This window comes from Mytilus californianus, unplaced genomic scaffold (genome assembly GCF_021869535.1).
Source record: "Mytilus californianus isolate M0D057914Y unplaced genomic scaffold, xbMytCali1.0.p SCAF_3, whole genome shotgun sequence".
In the NCBI taxonomy this organism is placed as follows: Eukaryota; Metazoa; Mollusca; class Bivalvia; order Mytilida; family Mytilidae; genus Mytilus; species Mytilus californianus.
In genome coordinates, this window is record NW_026262679.1 from 15,830,689 (window position 1) to 15,837,040 (window position 6,352).

The 6,352-nt window shown below is 33.3% G+C and overlaps 1 pseudogene; it reads right to left on the bottom strand.

The window, feature by feature from the left end:
* Window positions 1-836: 836 nt before the first annotated feature.
* LOC127733391 (toll-like receptor 4) lies at window positions 837-5,911 on the bottom strand (annotated as a pseudogene).
* Window positions 5,912-6,352: the final 441 nt, after the last annotated feature.

Here is a 6,352-nt window from a genome sequence, read left to right on the forward strand (position 1 = left end):
ATTATGCTGTGACGACGTCATAATTATTTTGACTAACACAATACTTTATCCATGGAAAATGGAAATTAACTCGACTATACAAATAAGACATATGTGAAATGTACCGAAAATACAGAATTCAAACCACAAACGATAAGACATAACACAATATACAACCGAACTTACAAAAGAAACATCATAAATACAGAGACTCGTCGTATAGCAATGCGAATTCACACTCGGCAAAACAGTCATATTCGGGAATAGGTCACGTTCGGTACTTAGCAGACAGACGACGTAGATGGTAAGCCACAAAATAACACCGATTTGAGTGTGAACAATATTTTTTTCTGGCATTCCCTCATCTATCATAACCGGGATTAAACATCGGAGGAAAATGTTACCTTAATCAAATTTGTAAGATATTCTTTTGTCATGTTTCTATTCTTTATCTGTTCTTGAATATTCTTTTCCATTTATAATCATTCTTCTCTGTTATGTGTTTAGTACATTATGCTAGTCCTAAAGTTCCGGCTAAAATGACACGTCTCTGAATGGTTTTTTGTTCAAATTAAGCAGAAATTCAATATTGTTGTACATGACCATTCGCTTGAAGTCTGGAGGAAAAAAATATGTCCTGCATATACAGTGGATATATATTTTAAAAATCAGATTAATATATTTTAATAAATGTAATCATAAAAATGGAAGATAAATTCATTAAATGTCAACATAATACATAGGTCTAGTACGTTATTACATATAACGTGTGTTGTTTAACAGAAAATGATACTTAAGGAATAAAAGTTTACTTTATTGTATTTGAAGACTATTGCTAACGTCAATTATCATTTCTATTAATTCCGTTCTGATTTTAGAACTTCGAAAAGCAGTACTGCTATTTTTCTTCTTATCTCTACCAATATTAACGTGCTAGGACTTCTCTTAGTTTTTTCCCAAAACACTGTGTTGCCATATTCATCATTCGGATACTCAATGTAAGACTGATCTTGTACAAGTTCTACAATGTGTAGTGGTAGCTGCCCAGGTCGGATTTGTTCCAAGAAAATCATGAATAAAATATTTTCTTTATCTCTGGAATAAATACTTTCCATTCTTCCGATGTTGTATTCGAACATGCACCAGTACGATTCTAGAAAGTGACATGACATAACAATGATTACTTTAAGACTAACATGCATAGATGACGTAATATTAGCCGCAATATCGTTTCCTGGAATAAAGTCTCTTTTATGGATGCACACATGTAGTCCTCCTTCTTCTTCAAGTTTATGTAGAAGATTATAGTGGACAAAATTTGAGTCATTTTCTTCGGAGGAAATGAATGCATCGTATTTATATTCGCGAGTATCGGTGTTGATAGGTGTTTCTATTGTGCCTTGATATTTACTTTTGATTATATAGTATAGATAACGTATTTTCCACCAGTGTCTATATATTAAACCCCAAAGAACTATTGAACCAAAGAAGGCGACGAGTATAACAATTCCTATGATCAGAGCAGTATATGATGAACATTCCTTTTTAAGCATATCATATATAAGTTGATTAATTATGGTTTTGCTTTTAAGATAGCAGCTTGTTAAATGTAAATTGTCAAGATATGGATGATATATTGAAACCCATTGAATAAAATCGACATTGTCACAAGTGCATTGAAAATTGTTCTCGCTTATATCAACTTTAAGATTCTTATCCTGTTTGAATTTTTCTTTTAGCTGATCCCGAAAACTTATAGAAAAGGATGACAGTCTGTTTTTTAAAATATCAAGGTACATCAAGTGATCCATATGACTTAAATCAAATGTGATATTATCTAACATGTTATTACTTATAGTCAACTTGCGTAGCAATCTCTGGTGTTTGAAAAACACCAATGGAAGCAGTTGGATTCCATTTAATGACAAGTCAATTTCTTCAAGTTTTTTAACGTCTCGTAGTATTTCGCCATCTTCATCTTTTGGCAACACAAAGCCAAGAAAGTTTTTTGAATGTAAGATTTTGAAGTCCTAAGAAAATATTCTTAGATATGTTGGAACAGAAATTATTCGAAATATTTACGTATTCAAGGTTGTTTAACGACTCCAGAGGTCCAGTCCAAGAGAAAAATATGTTTTAGCTAGTGTCAATATGTTTTAGCTTATTGCTTGTAATGAAAACAATGGGAATTTCATATCGTAGATTACAACCTCTGAAAATAAACGTAGTCAAATTCGGTGGAGCCGATACAGGTATAAAAGCTGAATAAGTCTTATTTTCCTCCACCTGTGGGTGCATGTAAAGTTCTGATAATCTTTGATGCCCGTCTTTTGATCTTATACATCTGTCTTCAACAAAATCACATGTTTCTGGTTTTTCGGTGAGATTATGTACTGCAAACAAATTTGATAAATTGGCAAACTGTATCGAATACTTTATGATATCTTCAGTAAAGCCACTATAGGGAAATTCATTTTCTGCCGCAAACAAATTTCGCATCGTTTTTGGTAAATGCAATAGCGTTCCTGGCTCAACAAGTTGGATTCTATTACCATCAATGTGTAAAGTTTCTAGTGTTGTATTTTTAAGATTCGGAAAATTTGTAATAGTGATTTCTGTATTAAGTTCAAAATTTTGGCGCACTTTGTTAATATTAAATGTTTTAATTGATGTATATGGAAGATCGTATGTAATATTTGCGATACCCGAAAACTTTAAACATCGATTTAACGACACATCATGTTTAGTCAAATTGCTTAATTTACGAAATGTTCCTTTATAAATATAATTGATAGAACATTTCAATTTTTGGTAACAGTCGGAATAAAGGCAACAGTTGTATACCGGTGTTCAAAAGTCATAAATCGATTGAGAGAAAACAAATCCGGGCTACAAACTAAAACTGAGGGAAACACATCAACTATAAAAGGAAAACAAAGGAACAACAGAACCACTGAAGTGCAACAAAAACAAACGCCAACATACATAGAAACGAACTATTTGATAACAACTGCCATATTCCTTGGTACAGGACATTTTAAGAATAAATGGTGGGTTGAACCTGGTTTTACGGCAGGCCAAACCTCCCGCTTATATGGAAATGTTAAAAAATATCGCTAAAATGACAACACTACGTAACAGAAATACAACACAAAAACACTCAAGAACACTCATCACAGAGAAACGAACAAATAATTAATATAATAGTCGATACAACATGTAAACCGCAGAATAACAAAGAACATCTTCCATTAACGACCGACAGCACATGACATCACAAACAGTGACGTATTTTTGTAACGAATATATAATCTTGAAATTCATACAATTGTATTCACAATACTAGTCCAAACAATTATCATGATAATAACGGTATTGAAATGCTATTTTATAATCATTTGGACTACAAACGATAAGACATAACACATTATCCAACCGAAACCACAACAGAAACATCATAAATAATTACATGAATGTTGGATGTATAAAATACCGAGACACGTCGTATAGCAATGCAAATTCACACTCTGCCAAACAGTCATATTCGGGAATAGGTCACGTTCGGTACTTAGCAGACAGACGACATAGATGTTAAACCACAATCTAAGACGTTATAAAAATGTCATTAGATAGTTTAGACACAGACACATCGTATAGATCAACCAATCGTGCTGTTAAAGTTTTCACATTACATGCACCAGACAAACCAGATACATCTAAATTTCTCAGATTCGGCATTCCCCAAAAAAATTTCTAGTCATATTGTTCAGGTGTCGAAAGTTTAATTTGGCCGTAACCAGTGAATCCCGTTAAGTTAAAATCCAATGAGTCATAAGGGTTCCTTTTAAAGTTTAGTTCAAGCAAACTCCTTAAGACAGTCAAAGCATACTTATGTACAGCTATTATGTTGTTGTTGTTTAGAAGTAGTCTTTTATGACTCACTAGCCCAGAAAAGGATCTCTGACGGAACTTAGAAATTATATTGTGGGATAAGTCTAACGATTCAAGTTAATCGTTGTTTTGGAAAACATCGTCAGGAATTTCCGTGATCAAATTTCTACTGAAGTTTATTTCACTTAAATTCTTCGTTAATGGAGGTATTTCTGTTAGATTTTTACTAGAACAATCGATAATTCCTGTTCTTTGCGTACATTTACATGGCGGATCTAATTGACATTTCTTGCCAGAAACAATCACAATTGTAAAACTAAGAACAAGCCATACTGCTGTTAATTGTTTCATCCTGTCCACAGTGTCTGTAAAATAATAGTAAAATTATAAAAAATAATTACTAATTGCTGCTGATGATGATGATCTTTAGAGAGCATAAGAAGTATGAATGGAAGCGAGTAAGGACGAGTTTCAATTGTTATATAAATACTCAGAAAAGATACTAGACTTATAATTTTGTATGCCAGACGGTTGTTTTTTCTACACGAAACTCATCATTGGCACCCAATTAAAACAGTAAAACATAAGAAGTCAAAGACCATTGACAACTAAAATTCAAAAATTGTTTAAAAGAAACTAAAGCCATTTATGTCTTGGGGAAGACAAACCTAAGTTTATCATATAATTCATCATTTTAATAATAGTAAATTTATAGAAATTGACGTACCTTTAATTTTCCATGTCAACACATGAACATGTACCTTCGGGAATTCTTGGTTGTAAAAACAGATGCTCTTGTATCAAAAATTTGTAAGGCCATTCGAACACGACGATATTGAGCATTGAAAACAAAAGAAGCCAAAAACGTATGCCAAATTCGGCTAAAAAATAAAACAAAAATACCGAACTCCAAGGGAAAATCAAGAGGAAGTCCATAAAAACATACAAAATTTAAGGCTGTCAACAAACGGAACAGGCGAAAACAACTGCCATATCCTATAACTTGTACAGGCACTTTCCGAAGAAAAATGGTGGGTTAAACCTGGTTTTATAGCTTGCTAAATCTCACACTTGTATGACAGATGTTTATATTTCCTATATATTGACAAAATTGGATGAGCAATCCAAATATGACAATATTTGGGATCCAGCAGCCAAAATGTGTAAACATACATCAAAGACAAACAACACTACTGACTAAAACATTCAAATAAACATACAAATGATATCACATAGACGCAAAAAAAAAAAGGTGTAGAGTAACTCAGACAATGACGTCAACTAAAAAAATATTTTTTCTTTGATAGTACATACCGTATATAGGATACACTTTCTCGATAAAGTAGTCATTAATTAAATATAAATACAAAAAAGAAACAACACTATAAAAACCCTTTGTGTCCGAATCGCTTTCTATAGAAAGGCGACCTATGCTTCATGTAAAAACCAATGTTACTAGAGTGGCGGTCGATTGGCGAGTTCTGGATGTTCAATAAAACAAGTCGAAAATTCGTCTTGAACACGTCAAAGTGTGGCGATAAAATAGGTAGTGACGACAAAATTCAAAACGGCGGGAAAGGGAATTGAAAAGTAAAGATATATCATTCTTTAGCTTCATTGAAATAAATCTCTCAGGTCATAATCCAATCAAAATATATCAAAGTATTTGATCATATACAGGGTTATTTAAAGGGAAATAATCAATACAATTGTATTGTTCGTCAGACTTACACTATGATGATTATGACGACTTAGAAGCCTGAAATGTTTATCATGACATTTATAATGCCAAGTTTTCTTCTCACAAACGTCAACAGATGAAATCTACACAAAGTGAAGCCAGTTGGTGCAAAGTGTTGCGTCTCGAAATTGTGTGTATTACAATGAAATTTGAGGGCAAATCGCTCTACCTCCACCACACGAAACGTAAAATTGGTGTGCAGTATAAAATTAAGATAAACATCATAGCAAAATCTTTCTTTTTGTCTTTCTTACCATCAATAAATGCCAATGTAGCATTAGTAGCTACCCTAACCTCCATTTTGTCTATGAAACATCCGGTTCCGTCCGTTCCATTGACATCTGGAATTGACACAAGATGGATCCAATCCAAAACACTCCAACCAAGCGGTCCCTATATTACGAAAATGACAACTTTGGACACCGATAAGTTTATAATAGATATACTTATTTTGTCAATAAATTCCCATTACATCCAACATGAGTTTTAATGTCCCTTTGGTATCTTTCACCTCTCCTTTGGAAAGAATGATTGATTTATTGGTGTTTAACGCCACTGTCAGCACTGTTGTGCTGTTTCGTAGCGGTTAGTTGTTATTGGTGCAAGAAGCCTAAGTGCACGGAGAGAAGAACCGACCTTCGGTTGGAAAACTGACTATCCTTGTTACTAGTAATTAAGATTGGAGTCGAGCGCACCTGCCTCACAATCTCAGTGTTGACAGGCTAGTGATGCAGTAGTTCG